The 17,314-nt window shown below is 36.3% G+C and overlaps 1 long non-coding RNA gene across 1 annotated transcript; it reads left to right on the top strand.

The window, feature by feature from the left end:
* Window positions 1-356: 356 nt before the first annotated feature.
* Window positions 357-8,936, top strand: LOC131567007 (uncharacterized). The gene is made up of 3 exons (XR_009275610.1): window positions 357-415; window positions 6,823-6,941; window positions 8,196-8,936. It is a non-coding gene; the product is annotated as an uncharacterized LOC131567007 (long non-coding RNA).
* The last annotated feature ends 8,378 nt before the right edge of the window (window positions 8,937-17,314 follow it).

Below are 17,314 nucleotides of genomic sequence, written 5' to 3' on the forward strand. Positions count from 1 at the left end.
TTTAACAAGCTCATACATATATTAATTACCTGATTAATGATATAACAATACAATTAGCAGATGTAAATATTCAGATGTTAAATATTCAGATGTTTTAACAGTTGAGAAATTGTTTAATGTAATCTATCTTTTAGCATAGGAGTGTGTGTGCTTGGGATTTATAGTTCGACTTTTTCCTACTGAAATTCTGACTCTGTGGAAAGAACAACGTTCTAAGAGTTATTTGAAGCTTAATTTAATTTTATGCCATCATTCATCTTCTATTGCCATGTCATATTTTACTTTATATCTTCTCTATAGTGAACTGCCTATGGAATAACAGGTGGACGCCTTTATTCATCTTGAAAATTCCCTTCCAGGAGGAGAGATGAAAAATTATCTCCATTTGACAGGTGGAGAAATGGCACAAGACAAGGTAAAAATTGTTCAAAACATCCAGTGATTTTGAATCTTAATCTAAAATGACAAAAGCTTAATTTTTTCAAGTAATTTACCATTTGACTAATATTTAGTAATTATTGAGCCACTTCTGTGATATTCATGGGTACTCACTAAGCTTTGTCAATCAATTCTGTATTTTGGTCATTTAATGAGATATAACATGAAAATGATGGTCATTTGTGAAAGGCTGTACTAGAAGAAAAGGTTGTTAACCATTACACAGAAATTCTGAAAGAGAAGACAGCACCTGCTTCCGTGGGGTGAAGTGCAGCTGCTCACGGCTGTAATGCATTGTCTCTGTTTTGCAAGAGGCTTTTTTTCTGCATCCTTCCCACTGGAAATAAATACCTCAGTGTTCAGTCATTGGCTTGTTCCTTGAAGCGCCCAGTTCTATGTATAAAGCAAGAAAAATCTGCAGAGAATTGACTGTTCTAAGGAGAATGCCCATTAGATTTGGACAGGCAACTTTAATTCTTCTAAAATGTTGTGATCCTTGAGTTTGTTACCTTTTTCTTACACGTTCTAAAAATAGTCAGGAAAATTATGCATTTCAAAACTTAGACCACAATTAGAACTGTGAAATATTTCTGAGATTGACAGATAAGTTTCCTGACTGGTGGGCAATACTCACAGATCATACTTTTTTAGTTTGGGGTCAGATCTTTTTGTGTTTGGGGAGTACTATTAACTGTAGTCTCTTTCCACCACCTCTTACATGTATTTTTGCAAGAAGGCAGGAGAGCACAGAGAGCCTGGGAGGGCAGGACCATTGCTCCTCTGGCAGCCTCAGCTGCACCAGCAAGCAGGCAGGTCCTGTTCTCCAGAGGAATGAGCAAGGGCATGTCACTGACAGACTGACAACTGTGTGTTAAAATTCAAACTAGTACAGCACCAGAAAATCAGCTGTGAACTAGCAAAATGACAATAAAAAGGGTAAATATCATTTCTTTACTGTAATTGTGGAAATAGCTTCCTTTTTTTGCTACTTTAAAAATTAATAGTAAAGTATTATATGATAAGGCAAATAGCTACCATGGAAAGTTTTAGCCTTCATATATGAAGTTTAACAAAATTATAATAATCTGAAAACCGATCCAAGTATTGGAAAATGGCATACAGTATTTACTACAAGCAAGCTAATATTTATAAGTTGAGCAATGATCCAGAGATAGATTCTGCAGATGAAGTTGAAGTTTAAAAATTACAGAGGATGATATATCTATTCCTTTTCAAGAAAAGGAAGAATAATCATAAAATTATTTGGGTTGGAAGTGACCTTAAAAATCATGTTTCAACTCCCCTGACATGAGTAGAGACACCTTCCAGTAGACCAGGTTGCTCAAATATCATTGAACACTTCCAGGGATGGAGCATCTGGATCTTCTTTCGGCAACCTGCCCCAGTGCCTCATTACCCTCACAGCAAAGAATTTCCTCCTAATATCTAGTTTAAACCTATTTTAACCTATTCTCTTTTCATTTTCTCCCTGTGCTATCACTAAATGCACTTGTATATTTTGTAGGAAGATCTATTTTATATCAAGGCATATGTTGAGATTCAGTTACTGAGAAATGCCTCTGCCTCTGTCTAAATTAAAGAGCAAACAAGACCATATGCCAAAATCACTAACACAGATTTTTTTTTTTTTTACAACAAATGTGAGGTAGAGAGATATAAAGAATAAAAAAGAGAGAAGAGAAAGAGATCAAGTACAAGATAGTAAACACCTGTGGATCCAGTAGTGTCTTGATGGTCTTTCTTCACTCTGGACTTCTTAGTGGTGGGGATCCTGAGGTTGTTGAAAACTTTTCACCCTTTATACATTTTAGCAAACAAAGGAATCAATGTTCATTGGCTACACAGTTCTCCTATTCTATTGGTTAAATTCTGCCTTTGCTTCTAGTGCTAACTAGTCCACATGCTCAGTCTTTCTCTTCTTTGGTGGGTGTTTGAGTTGGTGGGTTGTGATCTTCCCCTGCCAGAATTACTTTGTATACAATCAGAGCTGATTCAGCACGGCTGCTAAGTTGTCTTTTCTTGTGGTTCATAAATTTTGTATTCTTTGTGTCGAATATCAGTGATGTGCTCTTCTCCCTCAATTTTGCTAACTTCCTGCTAGGTCTGAGAAGACACCCAGACAACAGTGCCACCTTTATCTTATGCCAAGTTCTCTCTGTGATGGCTCAACTTGCAGTCAAAGTTCTGGATATCCATGCAGGAATATTTGGGAGTGCTTTGGTGTTCATTGGTTACAAATGCCATCTGTCCCATAACTTGGGATGCTCTTTGTTTGAGCGGTGATATGTGTACAAACAGTTACTTCACACAGTTTGCCATAGTGGTAATTTCTACCCAGATGTGCTAACCAGGATGAGCTAGCCAGACCTCACCTCTGTCAGGCCTGGGGTTCATGCCATTCTGCTCCTCCATTCTGTTCTTATCTCATGGCAAAGTCCTTCTGTGGCTTGAAGAGTGTTTGAGACAGGCACCTGTGTTCTTTAACTCCTTACAGTATAAGACACATTTTTGACCTTACAAGTGAGTCTGTAACACAAAGCTCATGATTCTTTTGTAACAAGCCAGTAACACATAAGGCCTTACAAAGAGTACACAGAGAAATTCAGCATTGTTCAGTCTTGCTTTTCATAAATTTCTAACACCTCCAGAAGTAATATCATTCTAAGTGACATTAGGAGTCTATTGCTGTCTCTGGGGCATAGCACATAGACTGGCTCGCCAGTTTTATATGCATCTGGAACTGCTTTGTTGTACTCATATTCATAATTCATCAAAAAAATGTTTTAAATACTAATATTGATTATTTGTCCAAATTTCTTCCGGGGACACTTTGAATGACTAATTTATTACTCATCAGAAACATTCAAACTCCCTTGGCTTCTATTTTCTAATGCAAAACTTGTTTATTATGGACAAAGGGTTTCATTGTTATCTACTTTTCATGGAAGTCTAGAGGAACTTTAAGGCATTAAGGAAATAATAGGCAGAATTCTCTTCTGACCTGTGTCAATATAAACATGTTTCAGAAGTCCTATGATAATTTAAGCATTGCAAAGTTTTTTAACAGTGTCACAGCATGTCACTGAAACCTAATTGTGTATAGTGTATTCCCACATCTGCAATTATCTCATCTCACTAGCATGAAACTTCATTAATATAGAGTATCTCATGCTGTTGTGTTCTGAACAGCAAGCAGTGAGGGAGAGATTGCAGACAAGACCCTGAAGCCTGAAGTTTGGCTCATTCATGGCAGTTTGTCAATTTCTCACCTAAAGGTTTTGTTCTGTTCATAGTGTGAGGTTATGACTGTCAAGAGAATTTCTGTAAAATGAAATTTTACTTTCTTCTACATGTCTCTGGAGCTGAAGAAAGATCAAGCCTGGCATATTTATAGCTCTGCATAAGAACATCTTTGGCCATCACTGTCAGCATTATGTAAAACTTGCATGAAGGAGCATGAAAAGACTATTAAAAACTAAAGCAGGCATAGTGTGGACACAGAAACCAGCAAAAACCCCTTAGTACACAAAACTACTCAGTGGTTTTCATTATTTCATTCTCTTAAAAATTCTGAGTTTATGTTGAACCAAGATGTCCATCCTATTTACTACCATTCATTGCATGGCAAGGTGGATTTTTTTTTTTTATACTTTGGCAATCAACAGAAGTTTTGAAATGTTGTGCCTATCAGCACTCAAATATAATTATCATTTCACAAGGCTAACTCTTTGGTAAGAATTTTTTTGTGAATTGATAAAAATACATAATCTTTGGCCCACAGACCATATATTACTTGCATAAATTAATATTGCTTGTCCATATGTGCCAGAAATAATCTCATAATTTTTGCATGAAATGGTCAATGGTCACATATTCAAAAACATGATTCCCCAGCACTGCAGCATTACATGCATGATTTATGCAATAGAACAGTATTCACTGGCTTCTTGTTCCTCCCACACGGAGTAATGTCAGTCTTCCTAAAGCAGAGTTGTCTTATTTCATCTGTTAATCATAGCATTTGTCTTCTGAATTTTGGTATAATTTGATGATAATTGAAATCACAGTTACATTTTTCTTCCCCAAATTGTACTGGCATGCTACGGAGAAGGATTGCAATGAATTTTCTCTTAAAATTTATCAAGGAGGGGTAGGTAACATAATGCCTGACTTATGTGACTGCAAGATATTTCCTTGTTTTTCAGCTGTCAATTTTCCATGAAATTGAATTAAGATATTTCTTCCAACTAACAAAATTGTAGTGATATTACACTGACTTTTATCGCCTAGAAGCAATGCATTAGATCTTTATCTGATTAGAGCATTGGCCACCTTATTGATTACATCAGTATTATCCTTCTGTGAGAGCTCTGTAAAAATCACCATCTTACAGAAATAGCCTATTAGCTATGGAAATTATTAGTATGCTGGCCACTGGCTGGCAGAGTCAGACTGTGCCCAAGTTAGTAAGGCTTCCTTTTATTTAGCCTTGTTCTCCTTTGTACTGTCAGAAAGTTCAAATAAGATACTTTTAACAAGATTCTTCAGAAACTCTGTCTTCTGTAAATTTGAATTGCCCTCTTGATCACATATAAGAGCATCTGACAGGCATAATAGAGATGCAACTCACAGTGTCACTTTTGATTATTTAAAATTTAAATTGAATTGTTCAAATATACTGTGAATAGTTGTGGATACCATTAGACATTTCTTTTATGGCTTTAGAAGTTTCAGTGTAGTGTATTCCTTTATTATATCTTTTCCAATTTAAGCTTCATAATTTTTTTAAATAAGTTTTTCTACATTAACATTTCTAAATAATCATTCAGGTCCATATAGAAAACATTCCTAAATACTGCTATTCTCTGAATTTTGAGTTTCAGCAGTCTTACATGAAAAGTGAACACTGCAAAAATCCTAGAAAATTATTTTGAGAGGAATCAAAGGAGAATACTTAAACAGATGTTCCGTAATCCTTGCAGTTACTGACTCGGACTAGAAACCATATTTCAGAGCAAGGAAGCATAGGTCAGAGGATGTTGAGCTGTCACTTAGGGGCATAAATATTCACAAAAATAGTGGTTTATTTTTAAACATAACAACAGGTTTGTCCTTAATACTTCTTTAGAAATGCATACTTTAGAACTCACAGAATCACTAAGATGAAGACTGCTGATGAAGCAAAATGATGTTTTGCACTTGAAGTAAAACAACATAAACTTCAGCAATTATTCGAATTCATTCCACAAACCATGTATCACATAGCCCAAGTATTATATTGCAAACGTGATACTTCCAGCCAGTGCCCTAAAAATGTAATAATATTTTTATAAGCTTGTCCTCTTTCCAAAGAAAACTAAACCAGAAATTTTAAAAGTATATAATAGATGGTCATTATTCTTTTGCTAGATTAAGGTTACTTAAAAAGCAAACAAGCAATTTGTTTCTTACCCTTTACAATTTAAGTAGGTAGGTCAGATGAAAAGTGAGATAGTAGGGTCACAGTAGATAATGCAATTATTCTCTCACCATGGTTGCTATTTACTTTTATTTGAAGATGAAGATGTTAAGGTAGGGAACACAACACAAGAATAGGACAGTGAAGCAGCAGCATTAAAAATTTGAAGAAGGGGAGTCTGTAAACCGACACAGAATTGTGGAATTTTAGATCTAATTATTTTAGTAATTTCTTCGTATAATTTATAAAAATGTGTTTCCTGCTTCAGTGGCAGTTTTATCTTATGCATCTGGAGGTCCTATGGTTTCCCTCAATGACCTTTGGATATTCAAACAGGGATAGTCAACAGTTTGGTGCTTCCCTTAGCAACTCTCAGTATAGCAGTAAATTTAAGAATTTGCTGATTCCTTTTCAATGCAATGAGTTTTCTTTACCTATTTTATCTGTAGAGTATTTTGTGACATCCTGAGAGAAGCTCATATGTTATACTTTCTCATTCCTACTTTTGTCAATATTCATCATTGTACAATCAATAATTTATCAGCTGCTTTCCTACAGCAACACAAAGTAAGTGACACAAAGCCAGCTCAAGAATATCTGTGTTATTCATGGCTCCCTCATTCACTTGCTTTTAGTGTCACATCTCAGCAGTGTCTTTATTTATGCAGTTATCATGCTGCTACTGTGCACCTTTGGCCCAAAGCTATGCTCTAAGTCATTGGTGCCCATTTTGCACAATCCATTTTACTAAGTGGATACAATACATCCTGGGAGAAGTGCATTTCAGTGATGAGTAACAAGGCAGAATCTTAAAGGAAACAAAATCTTTTTGCCGTTTTGTTGTAAACAGTAGTTTTCAAAGTTGTGCATCAATTATTATTGATCTCATTGTGATGCTTTTATAGCAGGTGTTACCTTGCTGCATGAATGTTCTGAAATGAGATCAAGAAAGAGTATTACCAGCATAGAAGAGCCATACCAACACTCCTTGCAGTAGGACTATGCATTGCTCCTGGAGAGGAAGGTACTCCCACGGTGATTAAAGATTATTCTAATCATTATTTCTTAAACAGATTTAGAAATGAAGGCCCCTCTTTGGCTGAGCTTTCTCTTGGGCTGTATTAGCAAGTATTCAGAGAGCCAAGAGAAGTAATTCTTCCCCTCTGGCATCTATAAGACTGTGTCTGGAGTACCAGAGCTACTTTTGAGCTCCACAGTGCAGGATGGTCTGTGGCATGGTCACGGAAGGCAGCGGGGAAAGTTAATCTCTCTATAGAGGTGAGAGGGTACAGAAAAACCAGAATCAGCCTCCTCTAGGAGGTGCACAGCAGTAGCACATGAGGCAACAAAACCAACTTGACGTTAGGAAAGGTTGGTTAGATATTAAAGAAAAAGGAATTGACCCTGAGCGCGGTCCAACACTGGCACAGGTTGCCCATACAGGCTGTTAAATCTTTATCATGGACATATTCAAAACAAAACAATATAAAGTCCAAAACAACCTGATCTAAGTCGAGCTATTTAGAGCAGGAGGCTGGTCTGGGTGACCTTCTCAAGTACTTTTTAAAAGGTAAGACTTAGATATCAATGACTCCATAAAAAAAACCCAAATGACAGCCTAAAGGAATGCTTTACAATATGAAAGGAAAGTGATAAAGAGAACACTACAAAAGTTTATATCCAAATTGTCTAATCTGTGTAACAGATGCCAATATTTGGATCAGGAGGGAAAATATAAAACCATTAAAATATATAAAAGTATAATACCATACATGTTTACCAAAATGCTTGATTATTACCAAAGTAACTAAGGAAATAATATCACATATTTAGGGCACCTAAATTATGTTTATTGTAATTGTGCTTGTCATTGCAGTACATTTACATTGTAATTGATACTCCTGGCTTAAGGTGCTCTGTGGCTGCTCTGCTGGCATCATATTTTATCTTATTTGTCAACCACAGCTTGTAATATATTATGACATGACATAAAGCTGTGCAACATAAAAAAGGGCAAAAAAGGCAAATAATCCACACTGACATAATTTCTGTAGTGAAAAACAATTTTTTATTCTAATTCAAGCCTCAGAAAAAAATACATATCAATTGTAAATCACGACTTCTGTTAATCTATTACCTCCTGAAAGAAAAATAAGGTTTCAGAGATATTTTTATTTTGTTATAGACATTATTTCTCTGGGTTTTATAATATAAGGAGATTAGATGTCCTACATAAAACACATTAAAAGTGCACTTCCAAAACTCTTTCTTTTAACAGATAATTTTAATTACTCTGCAAGTTTCTTTTCCATCACAACGGCTACTATGATAGTAGAAGATAAAATATATGTTAAATCCTTAAACTAGCAGATCAAGTCACACTAATTTGAGTGAAAATAAAGTCTGGAAAAATAATGGAATTGGAAACAGTTTCACTGAAGACAAAAAATATCCTTTGAAGAAATACTTTCAGTATTTTTCTTCTTATAATGTCCATGATATCATCTCCCATATGTTGATAAATTTTTCATCACATGCACATTTTCAAATAGAATTGCAATAAATGTTTTTTTGCTTACTTCTTAATAGATTATCCTCCATCTACTGCAGTTTTAAACTTCATGGTTAGAGTTGCTACAGGATTTTAATTTTTTTCTGGAAAGATTGCATATATACCACTTCTAATAATTTTGTGAATGCATGTTATTTTAAGGACTTTATTGACAAAAAATTTAATGTCTTTTTAAGTGTTGTGATGATAGATTTATTGTGCTTTCATAGAAACTAGCTCTTACATTCAAATGATAATCCTTCTGGTAATATAAGAATGACTGTCTCTGTAATACACATAATGTGCAATCAGTTGGTGGTTTGCATACCCAGTTTCATATGTGTAGATTTCTGTCTTTAAATACAGCTGTAGCAGTAGGCCAAAGGACACATAAATACTTGGATTAGCACAGACAATCTCAAACCACAATATCAAAGAGTATCAGCAAGAGGAAGAAATTGTCAACTGTCTTCTCTGGATGACTTCATAATGCATGCAATGTAAAGTTACATGTATGAATGTTTAAATTGCTCTTTTATTCACAAATCAAGTATGGGCATAATAAAATTTTGGTATCATTCTATATAGGATTTTGAATTCAAGGATTTTTTTCTGAAATTAAAACTCAAGCTAGTTCCATCAAATAACCCAGGTGATTGGCTAAGTAGAGAAGGTCTAAGATGTAAGATTTGTTTTAGATGGGTTTAAAGAATGATAATTTATGTTAGAAATTTTTATAAACTCGCTGTTCTTGCTCTCTATTAAGCTTTCATGTTTATCTTTATAACCAATAGATGAGAAATTGTGTGGGGGGATACAATATAAGAAAATAAAGATAGTGAAGGAGGTAATCTCACCCCTGAAGAGTTGCAGCTGTAGTAATTACCAAAGAATGGGAACAGGCCTGCCCTTAACAGGCCACAGCTGTGTTTAATATAAGGCTGAGTGCTATAAAAAAGTGGGCTAGCTAGGTGAGGAGAGAACTGGCGTTTGTTGGCTGTGCTGTGAGGAGATGACCATGAGAAATCCCCAAGAAGGTATGGAACTTTTGCAATAGGATGACAACAAAATTGAATCCTTTTATGGAGATCCAGTACTTAGCAGTTGTATTTTCCATAATAAAATTTTGTTCTTTGATTTAAGTGTGTTTCAAATATTTAGGACATTAAAACAAAAGTCATTGAGTTGCCCTGGTACATTTATAGTGTCTACTGTATTCTTAATTTGACATGTCCTATACAAGATAGGTTCTAATAGCCTGGCATTACAAGCTTTTATATTTGTATTTTTGAAATGATTTTTTTTTCATATGAAACAGGCTGGAAAATCTACCCTATATATTTTTTTTCTACTTTACTTTATTTTTCTGTAATAAAAATGTTTGATTACCTTTCTATAGCAAAAAAGCAGCTTAAAGGCAGGAAAGCTTTCCTCCACATTTCATTTAATGTTCTCTTAGAAACTTCTAAGAGATTGAAATACAGTGAAGGACAAAATTATGTCTATTTTTTTTATTCATTAAAGGTTTTCTCTTCTAACTTATGTCCTGAGTTTTCTGGCTGGGATTTCAGTATATAAACTTGAATTTAGTAAACTCTGTTTCCTACAGTCTTGTGTCCCCTTGCCTGGAAGAGCCTGAGAGACTGGCTCATTCCTGGTCAAGTTTGGGTAAAGCCTGGGGCCCATCGACTGAACAGATATTCCATTCTCTAATTTAAAATGTCCATACAGACAGACCAAAAAATTCCTTGGAGAGCTTTTGAGGCAAGACATCCATGTTGTTCTGGTCTTCCACCACAGGACCTTCTAATCATTTGCAGAGGCACAACTACAGTACAATTCCTCTTCTTTTAAGGTTTAGCCTTCAAAGAATCATCCTTCTGGAATGATCTTATTAAGTAATTTAGAAAGGAAGATAATGTTGCTTGTAAAAATGCTAGTGGGGAAAACTGAGACATTCCTAAAAATAATGCCAGAAATGAGAGGAATTTACAGGACTGATTCTGAAAGTAATTATTATTATCATAAGTCAACTTTTTCTAAAGAAATAATAACTAAGGAGAAAAGCAGCAATGGAAATAAGGCAGATTCACCTCAGCTGGCTGCTGTGTGCCTGCTCAGCTGCTATCTCTGTCCTCCTACTCAACAGGATGGGGACACACAAGGTTTAAAAAACTCATGGATCAGGAAAAAAGGCAGTATAATGAATGAAAGTAAAGGAAGGAAGAAACAAATCAGACCCAAAAGATTTTTTCTCCTTTTTTTCCACCAAAAGGCAGAGTCCAGCCACTTCCTAAAACCTGGGGACTGAGTATGTATTTCAGTTACTTTGGAAGACAAATATCTCTATAACAAATGCCCCCTCCAGGCCTTCCTCTTTTCTCTCAGCTTGTATTAATGAACATTACATCATATGGTATGGAATATCCCAGGAACAACACTGCTTTGTACCCCTTTCTACCTGCCAATGCAGACAGCTCTATGAAAGCTGCTATGGTGATCATTAACTCCATTCCAGACATGCTCAATACAGAATGTTTGGATATTTGGTGGTTATTCATTGTTTGTAGAGAAAAGGAGAGTGAGTCTAATACACCAGGATGTCAGCTTATGTATCAATCACTTTTACAAGTTCATTGCTCATGTAGGCAAATACAATCTTGCTTCATGTCTGTCCACTGAGTGCTGATACCATATAATTTTATAACCAGTTTTATTTCATCATGTTATTCTTCTCTCTCCATCCATTTTCAGTTTCCTTTTCTGAATAATGTAAAATAGTACAAGCTTATCACTGTCACTCTGAGGTTGATTAGTTCGTCGTCCACCTTTCCTGTCATCTCTAATTTATAATCACAAATGTTGGTGCAGACCTCCAGTTTTTGCTGGCAGCTTCCCTCATGCTCCTCATGTAAGCACAACCAGGTTTTTTTTTACTCCTTCCCGTCATTGTGCCTAAAAAAAGGAGAGCAGATTAAATGTTTGTCTTTTCAAAAGTCTCAAGTTTTTCTTGTGTTGTGTTGCTAATAATCTAAATGTTCTGTGCTCTTCTCTACTACAATTCTTCCTGTAGTTTCATTGTTTAAATTTCCTTTTAGACAATTCTCAGTGTTTGTGCAGCATGAAGCTCAATGGAGTTAGGGTCTCTGAAGAGGACCATATGTTATTCTGGTATTGTACTGATAAATGAAAACCCACATGATTCACAACCAAAGCGAGGTGATGAGTTGGGATTTTTTTCCTGTTTAACTAGCTGCAGCTAATTATTAGGAGCTTTAGACAGCTTTTAAATTAATGGATTTATAAATGAAATGAAAGGCAGCTTTTGCTATAATGATGAACGTTTACAGATTTGTAATAGAAATTATTAAAATAATAAAGACAGTTATAAGTACTTAGTGATTTTGTATTCAACTGAAATCAGAGGTAAGGAAAACGTTTTAAATAATAAATCATTCAGTGTACATTTTGTCCCTGCTTGTTTTGGTAGAGCTTGGTGCTACTGCCACACTGGGTTGCTTATACAAAATATATTATTTCACAGTGTGGTGTATGAGCAAGTAAGGAAGAGAATTTTCAAGTGATGGTTGTTTGGAATGTTTATTTTTGTTAGTAAAATATTGCAAATTGGCTTTTCTGTCAAGATTTAAAACCTGCTATTAACAGCTGTATTCTTTCCACTGCTCATATACTGAGGGAATTTAGTTAGTTTGCATATTTTATAAACTGAAAGAAAAATAAAATAAAAAAGAAAATAAAATCAGGAAGCAGTCCATGTTTCTAGAGGCATTGCCAAAGGATTTGCTGCCTGAAGACAGTTTAAAAAACAAACTAACAAGCCAAAACAACTAATAAGCAAATAACAAACTTACACTGAGACATTTTAATCTCAGTATAACATAGCCGTCATCAGCCTGAGGAATGCCGAGTGAGAGATTAAGTATGTTTACTAACTTGAGCTCTAACTAAAAAACTGTGTGACAAAAGAAATTAGGAAAAACATTTCTTATAAAAAAAGTTCTTGAAATTAAATCCTAGCTGCTGACAGAACTTGGACTAAGAATAAAGCTGAGGAGTTAGATTTTATTCAATGTTGAAGACAGGCACATAGCAATGTTCCAGTCTGTGGCAGATGCATAAAATCTATTAATTTAAATGAAAATACATATATAGATTTTGTCTTATACCCTACTCACCTCCAGCAGACATCTGTTTGGTTTTTTGAAAACAAGTAATTTTTGAAGAAATACCTTTATGCACAGCAAAGGATCATGTTTGTTGTTGAAGTAATTGAAAAGGCAATTGAGGGCTTTCAGAAGACTATCAACATTTTAATGAGTTGCAAACCTATCTTTCACTAATAGGTTAGAATAATTAGCCTGATTTCTTAAAATCTGCCAAATTAAAAACATGCCAGTGAAATAATCAGAAGTGAGTTGATGGGAAGATGAAGGGTCTAAGTTCTTAGCGAAAGAATAATGATTTTTGGGGCACAGACATCAGCTTTTCCTGTGCTTATTTCCCCCTGCAAGGGTACAATTAGGTTACATCTGCCCCGACTTTAGTTGGACATTTGCAAGAGTAATTCTAGCCCATTGCAAAAATTGTTACAATGACAACAATGTCATGGTATCAAATACTATTTCATGTATAAGGGTGGTAAATTCTATTGGGAAAGTTGCCTGAAGTACTTGCATCATTTTTTAGAATCTCATTTGAATGAGAATTTTAATTTCCCTCCCCAAATTCCAGTTATTTACTTATTTTTCAAAGACCGATGACTTATAAGCATAAAACATCCTGTAATCTGTTTCAGGAATGTTCCAGTCTTTTTGAATCTTTATGTCCTTCAGCAGCTTTCCCTTACTTTTTGAGAGTTTCTCTCTTTCTATATCTCACTGGTCTTTGGTAGATTCAAGTAGGTGTACCCTGTGGTGGTGTACTTTTTCCTTAACATTCATTAGTTTCTATTTTCCTCAAATTCCATCATTGCAGTAGTTCTAGTAGAGGCAATGTTAACAGGTTAACTTCATGGTTTATATGAAAAGATTTAATTTTCTTTGTTCAAAAGCAATGAATTTACAATGTTTCTTTGTCTCTTGATGTTTATATTATACATTTTTGTTAATATTATTAAATTAATTGTAAATTTTATATATATATATAATTATATATATAGAACCACGAAAAAAACCTCTAAAATTATTGAGTCCAGGTATTAACCTGGCTCTGCTGTGTTCACCACTGAACCATGCTCCCAAGTGCCCCATCCACACCCCTTTTCGACACTTCCAGGGATGGTGACTCAACCACTTCCCTGGGCAGCCTGTTCCAATGCCTGATAACCTTTTACATGAAGAAATTTTTCTAATATGCAATCAAAACCTCCCTTGATGCAACCTAAGGCAATTTACTCTTTTCCTATCCCTTGTTACTTGTGGGAAAAGATTGACCTCTCCTCTTGCTACAGCCTAATTTCAGATTTCAGTTGGTGGCAAGCAAAAAGTTCCCTCCTGTGCTTTATTTTTCCCCAGACTGGACAACTCCAGCTCCCTCAGCTGTTCTTCCTAAGACCTGTACTCCAGACACCTCTGTGTGTTGGTGAAAACACTGTACATTGATTGAAAAACTCATTGATATTGGTGTTATTAGATGAGGCACCAATTAGAATGGTAATCTTAACTAAAATAATTTGAAAATAAGCCTATGTTTGGGTTCATTTCAGAGCAGAACTTAACTACTTAATGAGTATTTTTGCTTCTCTTAGATAGCTTAGAAATACAATATTTAATACTTTAGACTTCGCCTAGACAGATTACTCAAAGAGTGGGTGAAAATGCTATCTTTAAGAAATAAGATTGTCAGCCGTTCTATATTGATTTTAATGTGTCATTTTAAATATTACAATATTGTTAGATTTTAGGCAAAGATGTAGAGGAGAACCCATGCTCCTTAGGTGTAACCAGCGACACACCTTTAGACTCAGTTCATAAATAAATATATTTTTTATTTATTCAGTCATTTTAAAAGTACCTATTGTTCTTGGAAGATTTAAGAGTGGAAAAAAAAAAGTTGGAGTATGACTCCAGTGGTTCCATATTCTGAAAAGAAATAGAAACCTGATCACAGGAAGGACAAGGAACATGCCTGCAACATTTTTCAGAATTTCAGCTTGTCTTGAAGGAGACAGGAATAAAATTATTAATGACATAGCAAGTCAAAAACATTCATTATTTTGGAAACAGGAAAGACCAGGATTGGATAGACTTTTTTAGTATTCTTTGTGTCTTCTGCTTATGTTGGTTTTGGTAGAGTGGGGTCACAGAGGTGGCTCCTGTGAGAAGCTGTGGAAGCTTCCACCATGTCCAGCAGAGCCAATCCCTGATGGGTTTGAGTATGGACATGCTGCTCATCAGGGCTGGGCCAATTACAGATGGTGGTAACACCTCCATGAAAACAAATTTAAGGAGAAAATCAAAACAAAGTTTGGTGCAGTATTAATTCCAGACAGAGAAGAAGAGGAGGTGAGAACATGTGGGGGAAACCACATGGAGACATCAAGGTCAGTGGAGAAGGAGGGACAGGAGGTGCTGGAGCTGAGGTTCCTCTGCAGGCTGTGGTGAGACCATGGTGAAGCAGCTGTGCCCCTGCAGCCCGTGGGGATCCACGGGGGATGCAGAGATCCACCCACAGCCCGTGGGGATCCACGGGGGATGCAGAGATCCACCCACAGCCCGTGGGGATCCACGGGGGATGCAGAGATCCACCCACAGCCCGTGGGGATCCACGGGGGATGCAGAGATCCACCCACAGCCCGTGGGGATCCACGGGGGATGCAGAGATCCACCCACAGCCCGTGGGGATCCACGGGGGATGCAGAGATCCACCCACAGCCCGTGGGGATCCACGGGGGATGCAGAGATCCACCCACAGCCCGTGGGGATCCACGAGGGATGCAGAGATCCACCCACAGCCCGTGGGGAGGTGCCCATGCTGGAGCAATGGATGCCTGGAGGGGGCTGCGATCCAATGGGAGACCCAGTGGAGAGAGGGGCCCTGCTTCCAGGCTGGAGCAACCTGGTAGTATAGGACTGTACCCTGTTGAAGGAGTGACCCATGCTGCAGCAGTTTTGGGAGGAGTGTGCCCATGGGAGGGACTCACCTTTGCAGCAGGTGCAGTAGGGCTGCTGCTCCTGAGAGTGGAACCATGTGGGAGAAGAACTGTCTCTGTGGGAGGGACCCCACGGTCTCACAGGGGAATGACTCCTCTCCCTGGAAAACCTTGGGTGATGAACTGACCAAAATCCCCATACCCTGTCTCCTGTGCTGTCGGTGGGAAGGAGGGAGTAAAAAGGTGTTTTAGGGGCCTATTCTACTTCTCATTATCCTCCTCTGATTTTTTAGCAATAAATTCACATTTTAGCTTTAAGTTGAGCCTGTTTTGCCCTTAGAGTGTTTTCTCCTGGTCCTTATCTCAACTCATGGACCCTTTGTTAATTTTTTCTCTCCTCTGCCCAACAGTGACGGGGAGGGTAAGTGAGCGACTTTTGTGGCTGACTGGTGTTTGGCCAGTGTCAAGCCATGACAGTTTTACTTTGAGTTATGCAGATGTTCAGGCTGTGTACACAAGTTCCTTTTTAACAATGAGGTGGAAAGCTGTTTGTTTTACATCATCCCAAACGTTTTATAGCTTGTGGAGGTTATTTAATGGTTGTCTGGAGTGCCAAACATAGTTTTTAATCCTAATTTCTTTGTTTGAAAGGTATATTCAATGAAACAATTTCCTTAAAGTCCAATCTTCTTCAGCCAATATCTACCTTCAAAAACACCTCATCTCTGAAATGAACTTAAAGATCATTCATTTTAAAGATCAGGTTATTTCACAAACAGAGAACTGCTGGTGACTTTATAATTTTGCCAACTGACATCTAATCCATATTACTGTTATTTTCTTTATAAGTGGCTGATAGGTGATACTCGAGGCTGAGCTGATAAGTAGTAATAGATCTTTATTACATTTGAGAATTTACAGATATTCAAACTAAATTCATGTCACAGCTCTTCTTAATTTTCTACTATGACATTCAAGTTTTGAAGAGCCATTGTAGTTTGGATACATGATCAAATGTGTAAAAGATGGCAAATGTTAATATCCCAAGGTGGAAATAAAACTTTTTTCTTCCCATTTAAATATTACCATCTAACATTTTATGAAATATAATAGCCTATGGTGCCCAGGTGGCTTCCTCCCCTGGTATCTTGATTAAATATTTACTTTGCTTAAGAGTCAACATAGGACAGAAAAAGCTCAGAAAATGCATTTTTAAACATTCTCTAAAGGTTCATATTAAATAGGAATTTTAAACAGAACTCTGTAAAATGCATTTTATTTGCATTGGAAAAATATTTCACATCATGCTTCTTGAAAATTTAGACAGTTGCACAAGCTTAGGTTTTAAATTATTAATTTCCAGATATTTGCTATGTAGAGACATAGAGGGAAAAAAAAAAACCAACCAACAAAAAAAAAAAAACAAAAAAAAAAACAACAACAACAACAAAAAAAACAACAACAAAAAAAACCCAGATCCTGTTTCAGATATCTTAAATGCCAATTAGCAGTTACAAATAAATTACATCAAGCATGGCTACATGACTTCAGCATAATCCCATGAGAGAAAATAATTCTATTCACTTTGGATAGGGGCTCCAAGAAATCTGATTTTGCCCATGCTCATTGCATGGGCATAGGGCTACATGATCTTTAAAGGTCCCTTCCAGCCCAAAATATTTTATAATTCTATGATATGCAAATTATTATTTTAAAAAATGACATGCAATTTTGG

Source organism: Ammospiza caudacuta, chromosome 1 (assembly GCF_027887145.1).
Source record: "Ammospiza caudacuta isolate bAmmCau1 chromosome 1, bAmmCau1.pri, whole genome shotgun sequence".
Classification (NCBI taxonomy): Eukaryota; Metazoa; Chordata; class Aves; order Passeriformes; family Passerellidae; genus Ammospiza; species Ammospiza caudacuta.